Source organism: Scyliorhinus torazame, chromosome 1 (genome assembly GCF_047496885.1).
Source record: "Scyliorhinus torazame isolate Kashiwa2021f chromosome 1, sScyTor2.1, whole genome shotgun sequence".
Classification (NCBI taxonomy): Eukaryota; Metazoa; Chordata; class Chondrichthyes; order Carcharhiniformes; family Scyliorhinidae; genus Scyliorhinus; species Scyliorhinus torazame.
In genome coordinates, this window is record NC_092707.1 from 152,565,882 (window position 1) to 152,580,328 (window position 14,447).

The window sequence follows — 14,447 nt, forward strand, 5'->3', positions numbered from 1 at the left end:
GTTGTGTCTTCCTCCCACAATGGAAAACACCAGCACAGCCCCAGGCAGTCTCTTCAATCTGCCCAACAGCGAGACCTCAGCCCCAGGGGAGTATCTTCAATATGCTCCCAACACTGTAGCCTCAGCCCCATTACAGCACCTTCAATATTCCCAAGACTGCGTGTCAGCCCAAGGTCAGTATCTTCAATATGTACCCAACCGCATGGTCCGAGTCGCAGGTCAGTACTCTCAAAATGCCCCCGACAGTGTGGCCTCAGCCCATAGGGCAGCACGGTAGAACAGTGGGTTGCACTGTTGCTTCTCAGCTCCAGGGTCCCAGGTTCAATTCCTGGCTTGGGGAACGATCTGTGCGGAGTCTGCATGTTCTCCTCGTGTCTGCGTGGCTTTCCTCCGGTGCTCCGGTTTCCTCCCACAGGTCCCGAAAGACGAGCTGTTAGGTAATTTGGACATTCTGAATTCTCCCTCTGTGTACCCGAACAGGCGCCGGAATGTGGCGACGAAGGACTTTTCACAGTAACTTCATTGCAGTGTTAATGTAAGCTTATTTGTGACAATAAAGATTATTATTAGGACAGTGTCCTCAATATGCCCCTGACAGTGTGGCCTCAGTCCCAGGACAGAATCCTCAATGTGTCCCCGACAGTGTTGCCTCAGTCCCAGGTCAGTGTCCTCAATATGTCCCCGACAGTGTGGCCTCAGTCCCAGGACAGAATCTTCAATATGCCCCGACAGTGTGACCTAAGTCCCAGGACAGTATCCTCAATGTGACCCCGACAGTGTGGCCTCAGTCCCAGGACAGAATCCTCAATATGTCCCCGACAGTGTGACCTCAATCCCAGGACAGTATCCTCAATATGTCCCCAACAGTCTGGCCTCAGTCACAGCACAGTATCCTCAATATGCCCCGACAGTGTTGCCTCAGTCCCAGGTCAGTGTCATCAATGTGTCCCCGACAGTGTGGTCTCAGCCCCATGGCAGTATCCTCAATATGTCCCCGACAATGTGACCTCAGTCCCAGGGCAGTACCCTCAATATGTCCCCGACAGTCTGGCCTCAGTCACAGTACAGTATCCTCAATATGCCCCCAACAGAGTTGCCTCAGCCAAGGGAGAGTATCTTCAATATTCTCCCGACAGTGTGGCCTCAGCCCGAGGACAGTATCCTCAATATGTCCCCGACAGTCTGGCCTCAGTCCCAGCACAGTATCCTCAATATGCCCCCAACAGAGTTGCCTCAGCCAAGGGAGAGTATCTTCAATATTCTCCCGACAGTGTGGCCTCAGCCCGAGGACAGTATCCTCAATATGTCCCCGACAGTGTGGCCTCAGCCCGAGGACAGTATCCTCAATATGCCCCTGACAGTGTGACCTCAGTCCCAGGTCAATGTCATCAATATGTCCCCGACAGTGTGGCCTCAGTCCCAGGACAGTATCCTCAATATGTCCCCGACAATGTGACCTCAGTCCCAGGGCAGTACCCTCAATATGTCCCCGACAGTGTGGCCTCAGTCGCAGGACAGTATCCTCAATATGTCCCCGACAGTGTGGCCTCAGTCCCAGGACAGTATCCTTAATATGTCCCCGACAGTGTGGCCTCAGCCCGAGGACAGTATCTTCAATATGCCCCTGACAGTGTGACCTCAGTCCCAGGTCAGTGTCCTCAATATGTCCCCGGCAGTGTGGCCTCAGTCCCAGGACAGTATCCTCAATATGTCCCCAACAGTGTGGCCTCAGTCACAGGACAGTATCCTCAATATGTCCCCGACAGTGTGGCCTCAGTCCCAGGACAGTATCCTCAATATGTCCCCGACAGTGTGGCCTCAGTCGCAGGACAGTATCCTCAATATGTCCCCGACAATGTGGCCTCAGTCCCAGGACAGTATCCTCAATATGCCCCCGACAGTGTGGCCTCAGTCCCAGGACAGTATCCTCAATATGCCCCCGACAGTGTGGCCTCAGTCCCAGGACAGTATTCTCAATATGTCCCCGACAGTGGGGCCTCAGTCCCAGGACAGTATCCTCAATATGCCCCCGACAGTGTGGCCTCAGTCCCAGGACAGTATCCTCAATATGCCCCCGACAGTGTGGCTTCAGTCACAGGACAGTATTCTCAATATGTCCCCGACAGTGTGGCCTCAGTCCCAGGTAAACCACTGTGTTCTTATATTAAGGGTTGTACGGTAAAACCTGCACTACAGGTTCACCTGTGGCCCCTGCCTGCTGACTCCACCCAGGAGCCGTGTTATAAATATGAGTGGCCTTCAGCTAGCAGCCATTTCGTCAGCTGCTGTAGGAGACCACACATCAGATACTAATGAAGCCTCAGTTTGAATTCAACTTTGTCTCTAGCCAAATTGATCGTGCCTCAATTTATTAGTATGGTGATGTGGCCTCGTACAGCAGCTGACGAAAATCCGCTTACCAGCAGCTCCCCATCCGTAAATCGGACCGGCCATACACCGCCTTGGAGGCAGACGGCCGGCTATATCACTTCCTTAGGGTCCCCTTCGGCGACACCAATGGGGTTTCGGTCTACGAAAGGGAGATGGACTGAATGGTTGACAGGTATGGCTTGCTGGCCACATTTCCGTACCTAGGCAATGTGACCATCTGCGGCCATGATCAGCAGGACCACGACGCCAACCTCGCTAAATTTCTCCGCACCGCCACTCTCCTCAACCTCACATATAACAAGGAGAAGTGTATGTTCCGTACAAACCGCTTAGCCATCCTCGGCTACGTGGTCCAGAACGGAGTTCTGGGGCCTAATCCCGACTGCATGCGCCCCCTCATGGAGCTTCCCTTTCCCCATTGCCCCAAGGCCCTCAAACGCTGCCTGGGGTTCTTCTCGTATTACGCTCAGTGGGTCCCAAACTATGCGGACAAGGCCCGCCCACTCATACAGTCCACCCAGTTTCCCCTGATGGCCGAGGCCCAACAGGCTTTCACCCGGATCAGAGCTGATATTGCCAAAGCTGGAATGCACGCTGTAGACGAAACACTTCCTTTCCAAGTAGAAAGCGACGCACCGGACGTCGCCCTTGCCGCCACCCTCAACCAGGCAGGCAGGCCCGTGGCATTCTTTTCCCGCACCCTCCATGCCTCCGAAATTCGGCACTCATCCGTCGAAAAGGAGGCCCAGGCTATTGTTGAGACTGTGCAACATTGGAGGCATTACCTGGCCGGCAGGAGATTCACTCTCCTCACTGACCAACGATCGGTTGCCTTCATGTTCAACAACACAAAGCGGGGCAAGATCAAAAATGACAAAATCTTGTGGTGGAGAATCGCGCTCTCCACCTATAACAACGAGATTAAGTATTGCCCTGGCAAACTCAACGAGCCCCCAGACGCCTTATCCCGAGGTATATGTGCCAGCGCACAGGTAGACCGACCCCGGGCCCTGCACGACAGCCTTTGTCACCCAGGGGTCACTCGGTTGTACCACTTCATTAAGGCACAAAATTTGCCCTACTCCGTCGAGGAAGTAAGGACGATCACCAAGGACTGCCAGGTCTGTGCGGAGTGCAAACCGCACTTCTACCGGCCCGACCGCGCACACCTGGTGAAGGCCTCCCGCCCCTTTGAACGCCTCAGCGTGGATTTCAAAGGCCCCCACCCCTCCTCCGACCGACACACGTATTTTCTCAATGTGATCGATGAATACTCCCATTTGTCCTTCACCATCCCATGCCCCGACATGACGTCTGCCACCGTCATTAAAGCCCTTCATTCTATCTTCACTCTGTTCGGCTTCCCCACCTACATCCACAGTGACAGGGGATCCTCATTCATGAGTGATGAGCTACGTCAGTTCCTGCTCAGCAGGGGTATCGCCTCCAGCAGAACGATGAGCTACAACTGCCAGGGAAATGGACAGGTAGAAAGGGAGAATGGGACGGTATGGAGGGCCGTCCAGCTGGCCCTACGGTCCAGAAATTTCCCGGCCTCCCGCTGGCAAGAGGTCCTCCCTGATGCACTACATTCCATTCGCTCATTACTCTGCACTGCTACTAACAGTACACCACATGAACGTCTTTTTGCCTTCCCCAGGAAGTCCACATCCGGGGTATCACTCCCAACTTGGCTCACAGCTCCGGGAACCGTGCTTCTCCGTAAACATGTGCGGCTCCACAAGGCAGATCCGTTGGTGGAAAGGGTGCACCTGCTCCACGCAAACCCACAGTACGCCTACGTGGCGTTCCCCGACGGCTGCCAGGGTACCGTCTCCCTCAGGGACCTGGCACCAGCAGGTTCCACCCCCGCACCACACCCGTCGACCCCGGTGCCACCCTCCCCTCCCCCGCCGCCCCCATCACCCCCCCAGGACTGACCGTCCTCCCCCTGCCCACCCCCGTTGATGAAGAAGGTTTCGGCACGCTCCCGGAGTCAACTTCGACCACGACAGCACCAACATCGCCGGCTCCACTTCGTCGATCTCAGAGGACGATTAAGGCGCCGGACCGGCTGAACCTCTGACCGGCCCGCCGGATGACCAGAGACATTTTTTTACTGTTCTGTAAATATTAAAGATTGCGAATTGTATATAGTTATCCACCACCCCCGCCGGACTGAATTTTAACAGGCAGTGCATGTGGTAAACCACTGTGTTCTTATATTAGGGGATGTACGGTAGAACCTGCACTACAGGTTCACCTGGGCCCCTGCATGCAGGCTCCGCCCAGGAGCCAGGTTATAAATATGCGTGGCCTTCAGCTCGCAGCCATTTCGTCAGCTGCTGTAGGAGGCCACACATCAGATACGAATAAAGCTTCAGTTTGAATTCAACTTCGTCTCCAGCCAAATTGATCGTGCCTCAGTATCCTCAATATGTCCCCAACAGTGTGGCCTCAGCCCCAGGTCAGTATCCTCAATATGCCCCCAACAGTGTGACCTCAATCCCAGGACAGTACCCTCAATATGTCCTCGACAGTGTGGCTTCAGTCCCAGGACAGTATCCTCAATATGTCCCCGACAGTGTGGCCTCAGTCCCAGGACAGTATCCTCAATATGTCCCCAACAGTGTGACCTCAATCCCAGGACAGTATCCTCAATATGTCCTCGACAGTGGGGCCTCAGTCACAGGGCAGTATCCTCAATATGTCCCCGACAGTGTGGCCTCAGTCCCAGGACAGTATCCTCAATATGTCCCCGACAGTGTGGCCTCAGTCCCAGGACAGTATCCTCAATATGTCCCCGACAGTGTGGCCTCAGTCCCAGGACAGTATCCTCAATATGTCCCCGACAGTGTGGCCTCAGTCCCAGGACAGTATCCTCAATATGTCCCCGACAGTGTGGCCTCAGTCCCAGGACAGTATCCTCAATATGTCCCCGACAGTGTGGCCTCAGTCACAGGACAGTATCCTCAATATGCCCCCGACAGTGTGGCTTCAGTCCCAGGACAGTATCCTCAATATGTCCCCGACAGTGTGGCCTCAGTCCCAGGACAGTATCCTCAATATGTCCCCGACAGTGTGGCCTCAGTCACAGGACAGTATCCTCAATATGCCCCCGATAGTGTGGCTTCAGTCCCAGGATAGTATCCTCAATATGCCCCCGACCGTGTTGCCTCAGCCCCAGGTAAACCACTGTGTTCTTATATTAAAGGTTGTATGGTAAAACCTGCGCTACAGGTTCATCTGTGGCCCCTGCCTGCTGGCTCCGCCGAGGAGCCGTGTTATAAATATGAGTGGCCTTCAGCTAGCAGCCATTTCATCAGCTGCTGTAGGATGCCACACTTCAGATACTAATAAAGCCTCAGTTTGAATTCAACTTTGTCTCTAGCCAAATTGATCGTGCCTCAATTTATTAGTGTCTGATGTGTGGCCTCGTACAGCAGCTGACGAAAATCCGCTTACCAGCAGCTCCCCATCCGTAAATTGGACTGGCCATACACCGCCTTGGAGGCAGACGGCCGGCTATATCACTTCCTTAGGGTCCCCTTCGGCGACACCAATGGGGTTTCGGTATTCGAAAGGGAGATGGACTGAATGGTTGACCGTTACGGCTTGCTGGCCACGTTTCCGTACCTAGACAATGTGACCATCTGCGGCCATGATCAGCAGGACCTCGACGCCAACCTCGCTAAATTTCTCTGCACCGCCACTCTCCTCAACCTCACGTATAACAAGGAAAAGTGTGTGTTCCGTACAAACCGCTTAGCCATCCTCGGCTACGTGGTCCAGAACGGAGTTCTGGGGCCCAATCACGAATGCATGCGCCCCCTCATTGAGCTTCCCCTTCCCCACTGCCCCAAGGCCCTCAAACGCTGCCTGGGGTTCTTCTCGTATTACGCTCAGTGGGTCCCAAACTATGCGGACAATGCCCGCCCACTCATACAGTTCACTCATTTCCCCCTGACGGCCGAGGCCCAACAGGCTTTCACCCGGATCAGAGCTGATATTGCCAAAGCTGGAATACACGCTGTAGACAAAACACTTCCTTTCCAAGTAGAAAGCGACGCATCGGACGTCGCCCGTGCTACCACCCTCAACCAGGCAGGCAGGCCCGTGGCATTCTTTTCCCGCATCCTCCATGCCTCCGAAATTCGTCACTCATCCGTCGAAAAGGAGGCCCAGGCTATTGTTGAGACTGTGCGACATTGGAGGCATTACCTGGCCGGCAGGAGATTCACTCTCCTCACTGACCAACGGGCCGGGATCGAACCCGGGTCCTCTGCGTCGTGAGGCAGCAGTACTAACCACGTCGCCACCCTGCTGTCCCAGATTTGACATATGGAGTTGACGGGTCTGTATGTGCAGAAAGAATTGGTGGCCCTGTGTTTACAGAGAGCATCAATGGGCCTGTACATGGTGAGATTCTGTGTTTGTCTATACAGAAGGAGCTTCTGGATCTATATTAACAGAGCATTCGATTGCCTGTATCAAGTACTGAAATAAAACTCAAACGCTGAAAGCCTGGAACTCACAACCACTTTAGTCCAAGTCTCGTGATTCAGTCAAACAAGCCCGTGCCAGTTGCCTTCCACCATAACACCCACGGTTAAGAATACAACAAAAGTTTGAGCAGAAATATAACCGCCCTCTCCCTGTGAACTGAGTCTCTGTCATAAAGGGAACTGTTAGTTAGAGCACAGTCTCAGGATGTAACACATCAGGGGATCAGATGGCACTGGATTGATAATTACTTAAGCTCCCTTTCATGAACCCCTCAGTGTTACTGCCTAATAACAGCTTGTGTTTTAACCTGTACATAACCCCAAACTGGCAATTTATACGAAAAAAAACCTGTTTCATGCTGCTCTCAATGATTTGGAGTTCACTTTACGTTTTGTGTTTGTTTTGCCCTTTTGGCCTTTTGCTCATTTTCTCTTCTCTCCTGAAGCAAACAATCTCTTTCGGGGATTAACCTCCTCAAACCCTACTTCCCTCAGTCTTCACATGAAGTTTTGACCAGCTGCTATAACTTTGTGAGCTGGTGCTTCCTGCAAGGAGTGTCACAAGCTGGGACTCTGCCTCTCAAAATTGGACTGGGCAGCTCCCGATTTTCTGCTGATGGCCCAAAATGCACTCAGTCCAAGTCTCCTTTGGTACCCAGAGGCTTATGGTACTGGACCAACAATCCAGAGGTTAAGTGTTCAAATCCTACCTTTGAAATTGAGCCCATTTAATTTGGTGGGCACAATTCCATTAGAGGGAAAGGAATAGCATCCAAAATTGTAAATTGTGATTGTCCCATTTTGTTCTTCAGCTCAACCCATATGGCCTCATTTTATGGTCCTTCTACCATATCACCCCTCCCCACAGTGGGCCTGTTTAGCTCAGTTGGCTGGACAGCTGATTCACAATGCCGAGCGACACCAACAATTTCCATACCAGCTGAGATTATTTGTGAAGGCCCCACCTTCTCAACCTTGTCCCTCGCCTGAGGTGTGGTGATCCTCAGATTAAATCACCACCAGTCAGCTCTCCCCCTCAAATGGGGAAACTGCCTATGGTCATCTGGGATTAGGGCTACATTACTTTTGTTTCTTTAATTATCATTGTTTACTCTTATTTTGAAAAATATTTGATTGGAGGTATTTTCAAATATATACAGAACAGAAATAGGCAAACAACAACAGCAACAATTAACCATGTACAATTGCCCCTATTCCCCCTTCCTTTTGCACCCAGCTCCCAAAACCCAAACAAAACACAACCCCCACCCCCACCCCCACCCCACCCACTGACGTGCTACTGTCCCTTAAATAAGTGAATGAACAACCTCCACCTCGTGGAAAACCCCCTCCTCGCACCTCTTATGACAAACATGATTTTGTTTCTAAGCCGCCAAGTCACTCACCCATGTCCCCGTTTTTGGCGGCTCCGAGTCCCACCAGCACAACAAGATCCATCTCCGGGATATCAGGGAGGTAAAGGCTACCGCGTCAGCCTCTCTCCCCACCTGCACTCCTGGACCATCTGACACCTCAAATATCACCATCCACGGGCTCAGCGCCACCTCCACTCCCAATACCTTCGACATTACGTTTGCAAATTCTTTCCTGAACTCCTCCAACTTGCCCAACACACATGAATATGGTTCGCCGGACTCCCTGAACACTGCCCACACCTATCTTCCAACCCTGGAAAAATCAACTCATCCTAGGCCCTGTCCTATGAGCCCTATGCACCATCTTAAACTGTAGGAGACTCAGTCTTGCACACGACAAAGACAAGTTATCCTCCACAGCGCATCAATCCACACCCTGGCTTGCATCGCCCCTCCCAACTCCTCCTCCGGGCCTCCTTCACCAGAGACCCCGCTCTCTCCATCCACTCCCCATATATATATATTTATATGCCACCTTACCCTGGCCTAACTCATTCTTGGACTGAAGCGTGTCCTGTTGCGCTGGAGGTGGCAGCCACGGGAAGAAACCCATGTCCTTCCTCAAGATGTCCCTCACCTGCAGGTACCTGAGCCCATTCCCCTTCAACAGCAAGTACACCTCCTCAAGCTCCTCCAATTCCGCAAACAGACCCCCACCACCAGGTTCTGAAAACACTCTATCCCCCAACCGCCCCCACCCCCGAAACCTCACATCCAGCACCACCAGTAGAAACCTGTGCTTGCTACAAATCGGCACCCACAGGGACTTGCCTTCCATCCTACAGTGCTGCCAACATTGATACCACACCTCAACCTCCCCCCCCGCCTTCGCCTATACCTTTCCAGAAACGCCCTCCTGGTCCGGGGAAGCGTACCCACCCACACAAACCCCAGTATCATGTTATTCACCCTATTAAAAAAAGACTTGGGCACGAAAATCAGAAGATTCTGAAACATGAAGAAAAACCTCAGGAGTGCCGTAGTCTTTACCGTCTGGCCCCTTTCAGCCAATGTCAAAAGCAACACATCTCACCTCCTAAACTCCCCTTGTCGTCCTTCATTCCCTCCACCAGTTTTACCAGATACAGCTTGTGCAGCTGGGCCCAGCTCTGCGCCACATGTATCCCAAGATACCGAAAGCTCACCCCTACCAAACAAAACGGCAACCTTTCTAAACTCCTCTCCTGTCCCCGTGCATTGATTGGGAATACCTCACTTTTCTCCACGTTTGAGCTTATACCTCGAAAAAAGACTGAACTCCCCAAGATCCCCATAATCCTATCAAAACTTTCAACCGGGTTCACAACATATAACAAGACTTCATCAGCATATAAAGAGACTCAGCGCTCCCCCGTCCCCCCCATTGCCCCTCCACCCCCTCAAAGCCCTATTGCCAACGGTTCAATCGCTAGGGCAAAGAGCAAAGGGGAGAGCGGAAACCCCTGATTCATCCCCCAATGCAACCCAAAATACTCCGAATTGACACTATTGGTCCGCACACTCACCTTAGGGAGTCCTGGACAACAATCTCACCCAGTTGACAAATCCTTGCCCAAACCCGAACCGCCCCAAATAAGTACGGCCACTACACACAATAAAACGCCTTGTCTGGGTCCATAGACACAACCACCTCCCGGCCCGTCGAGAGCATCATTATCACATTCAATAACTTCTGAACTTTGACCGACAGCTGCCGCCCCTTTCCAAAACCCCGTCTGGTCCTCCCCTATTGCCCCCAGCATGCAATTCTACAACCGCAATGCCAGCACCTTCGCCAATAGCTTTGCGTCCACATTTAACAACGATATCAGGTGGTATGATCCCTGCACCCTCGCCTCATCCGCAGAGTTCTCTGTCATCTTTCCTTCTTCCGCACTCCTTGAAAGCCACTGGCCTGACTTGCCCCTGGCAGTTACATTCCTTATTTGATAAGGCTGAGACATTCCCACCAGAAGGAGAATTCTTAGCTCTGTCTGTTGCTGTACTTTGTACCAGCAAACATCCCGTAAACGGGTAACAAGGACCAAAACATTCTGCCGCAAGCAGGAGCCACCAAATGTGCGACCACTCACTCCATGGTTGCCACCAGAAGTCTACTCATTCCTGTCCATTTTTTACTCCTATCTCGATTTCTCCTGACAAGCTTGTAACCAGGAATGTTAAGTTGCTATTCCTATCCTTCATTTAGTCATGGCTCAGTAACAGCAATAAAATCATGCCCCCACATGGCAATCTCAGCTCAGGTATCTTATTCCCTAGGCTTCATGCATTGCAGTACACATCATTTAGCGCTGCTCCCTTATTGCCTATTTGTTTGCTACACTTTGCAAACATGCTTACTCAGTTCCACCTTTCCTTCCCTCCCTTTTGAATCCACGGTCAGGTTCCCATCTCCCTGCCAAGATGGTTTAAATCCAGTCCAACAGCAAATCCACTCCAACCAGCAAAACCCTCTCTGTGAGGATTGGCCTCCAACTCGTTGATAAAGTTGTTGTAAAAGCACATACCTTGAAAACCTTGGTTTTCGAGAAAAAAAAATGCAAGTGCACAAACACAACAAGGTATGATAAACCATTACATATGGCTGGTCTGACCTCAGCGAGAGTTTTGTGTCCATTTCGAGCACAGAAATCTCAGATTGATGCCAAGACTTTGGAGAATGTGTAGGAGAGATTCACCTGAAAGGTAGCAGGGCTGAGGGATTGCAGTTACATGGAGAGTCAGGAGAAGCTGGGAAACGTTTGCTTGCACCAATCATGGGGTGATGAAAATCGGGGGGGGGACAGGAGGGCAGAATTGGAGGAGCACAGGGATCCAGTGCAACGTAAATGAGGAAGTGAGCAGAGAGGGGATCGAACCTACATCTTACCCTGTAACTCTGTAGCTCCAAATATTTTGACACTCAATACCACTCCTGCTTCGGAAACTAGATTGAATCAAAGCAAATCAAAAATCCCCCCCCCCCCCCCCCCCCCTCCTCCCATCACCTTCATATAGATTTTAGGTCAATTGAATTTAAGGTTGTCAGTGTTAAATGTTGACTGCTGTGTCTGGCATGGTTTTTGTCCTTGCACATCTCCCCCCACTGTGGGCTCTGCTGTCTCAGTTGCCATGAAGAGATGAGGACATTTGATAGCGGTTACGAATGGTCAGTTGGCCGGTGCAGTGTGAAACTGACTGAAACCAACCAAGCACTTGTGGTTGATGCAGCAACTGCCAGGCTCCCAGCTCTTTGAAACTATGACAAATACATTGCAGAAGTCAGAGCTGCAGAGCGGAGCCATTGAGAAGACATTTCCTTTGTTTTCTTTTTACAGACAATGATATTAATAGTGCGAGGGCCACTGCAAGTTATTGTTTTCGGCATCCTGGGTGCATCCATAAAACGGGCCCAATGAATTTAGCAGTGCAGCTAACACTGGCGCAAATCGATTGCCCTACCCTATTCTACAGCCAAGAAATAGGCACAGCCCAAATCGATTTGTACCGCAGGTTTCACGTACTGCCTAACATTTAGCTATCCTCCATCTTTATGCCTCGACACATTTTACAACATTGAAATTTCAGCACAGCTTCAGCATCGATTCTGTCCTGCTTAAATTAGCGCAGGCCTTATCAGGCTGTCCCTGTGCAAGGCTCTCAGTTCTAAGGTGGAAGAGTTCCCATCTGTTCTGATAATGATAAGATTCTATTTTTGTAGGTGGCTGAGAACAATTCTCGAGCCTATTACTTTTTGCAGCATCTGTTATATATTCAGAGAATATGTCCAAGAGTATAACGGAGGTTCTGGATGAATTTTCTCTCCAGGGGTGGGAGAGGTCAGGGAATGCTGGGGCGATGGGTGGTGGGATGGAGGAGCGGGGTGGGTGCTGGTGGTTGGCGGGGAGTGCTGCAGTGGGGGGGGTGGGGGGTACCAGCACAAGTTGGCCTGTGCCTGCTTTTGCACAGACAGGCAGAGATGGCCTCTAAGCCTACCTGGAGGGCGAGACAATGCCGAATGGAGGCCACCTCTGGGCAACTCAACTGAGAATCTGGAGGCTGACTGTAGAATTCTCCTTTAATTGGCATCTCCTGGTTCTTCACAAGCCACATCATTTATCCACTGTGTGCGGGTCGACAGCCCTGCCATTCCTCGATCCTGCCTCAGCAGAAATGGTCCGGATGCTTGATGGAGGCAGGGAATTGGCATGGCAGCCAGTGAGGGATTTCGGAGCTCCAGCCTGTTTCGGCTTCCACCCCACCAGCCCCTGTCTGCTCCCTCAGGTGGATGTAGAAGATCCTCAGCACTATTTCAATAAGGGAAGGAGGTCTCCTTGGTGCCCTGGTCAATTTCAACCAACTTCAATAATCTGGCATTTATCACATTGTTGCTTGTGGGAGATTTTGGTGCCCTCTCCCATTCTGCATTCAAGACCCATTCCAGGGCGTGGGTACAAAAATCAAAGCTGACGCTCCGACGCGGTACTGAGGGAGTGCTGCACGGTCGTTTGGGTGCAACATTAAAATGAGGCCCCATCTTCCTGCTCGGGTGGGTGTGAACAATCTTACAGTACTATTTCAAACATGAGCAGGGGTGTCCTAGCCAATATTTATCCATCAACGGATGTCACACAATAAAAACATATTGGCTGGTCATTGTTTGTGGGAGCTTGCTGTGATAAAATTGGCTGCCGCATTTCCTGCCTTACAACAGGGGCTACACTTCAAAAAACATCCTTCGTTGATGGTAAAGAGCTTTGTGACATCCTGTGGTTGGGAAAAGAGCGAGATGAATGCAAGTTATTTCTTTATATCAATGCAAGTTTATTCTTTCAATTAGAACAGTGAAGTTTTAAAAAATAAATTTAGAGTGCACAATTATTTACATTTTTCCAATTAAAGGGCAATTTAGCGTGGCCAATCCACCTACCCTGTACATCTTTGGGTTGTGGGGGTGAGACCCATGCAGACATGGGGAGAATGTGCAAACTCCACACAGACAGTGATCCAGGGCTGGGATCGAACCCGCGTCCTCTATGCCTTAGGCAGCAGTGCTAAGAACATAGGGGCTGTTTAGCACAGGGCTAAATCGCTGGCTTTGAAAGCAGACCAAGGCAGGCCAGCAGCACGGTTCAATTCCCATAACAACCTCCCCGAACAGGCGCCGGAATGTGGCGACTAGGGGTTTTTCACAGTAACTTCATTTGAAGCCTACTTGTGACAATAAGCGATTTTCATTTTTCAACAGTGAAGTTAATGTATAGTTAATGGTGAGAGATTCAATCTTGCTTATATAAAGAGCAATACGGGACATGTGCGGTTTGAATGTACAATGGTGGTCTCAAGGTCTGTGCTGAAACATTAATCTGTTTTTAGTCATCCAGATGTTGACAAGCCTGCTTGTATTTTTGGCACTTTTAACTTTAATTACTAACCCACAAGCCAGTTGGATTTGAACCCACAACCATCAGATGGCAGGTGACAGACAGACCAATCGAGCTCAGCTTACAAAACAATGTTTTCATGCAATTTGTATGCTTGTATTGTAAGTTTATTCCACAACGACAGTGGCCTCTTTGAATGCCCTGAGCCGATGAATGAAAACCCAAAACTGTCCTTCAACAGCTGTGCTTTGTTTTGAGTGAATGAAGGTAGAAGGAGAACGAAAGCGGCTGCAATATTCTACTTTAAAAAAAAATCATTGACCTCTTTATTTGACTTTCCCATTGAGTCTTAGGATCATACAGCACAGAAAAGGCCTTTCGGCTTTAAGGCCAAAGGGCAGCACAGTGGCACAGTACCAGGCACCCGAGTTCAATTCCAGCCTGGGTGACTCTCTGGGCGCGTTCCACTGGCCACGTTGCGCTCTTGCTCGGTGCAGCCGGTGGATGCCAGGTGAGCTCTCTCGCGGGTTTCCCGGAAGTCTTCACGCCTCGCGGGATTCACCCAAGTCCCACGAGGCATCCGAGTCAGAATCCCACCCACAAGTGGCGGGACAAAACGGCGCGCACCGAAACCGGTATTAAACAAACTTTGGTGAACTTACCCGACATCCACCGGCATCACGGGATCCACTGGCCTTCGCAGCAAGGCCACAGCCAGGCACTCTTCAGCATTTGTCCACTCAAAGGGGGGC

At 51.1% G+C, this 14,447-nt stretch overlaps 1 pseudogene; it reads right to left on the reverse strand.

The window, feature by feature from the left end:
- LOC140418075 (uncharacterized) overlaps positions 1-14,447 on the reverse strand; it is a 185,204-nt pseudogene that overhangs the window by 90,660 nt on the left and 80,097 nt on the right.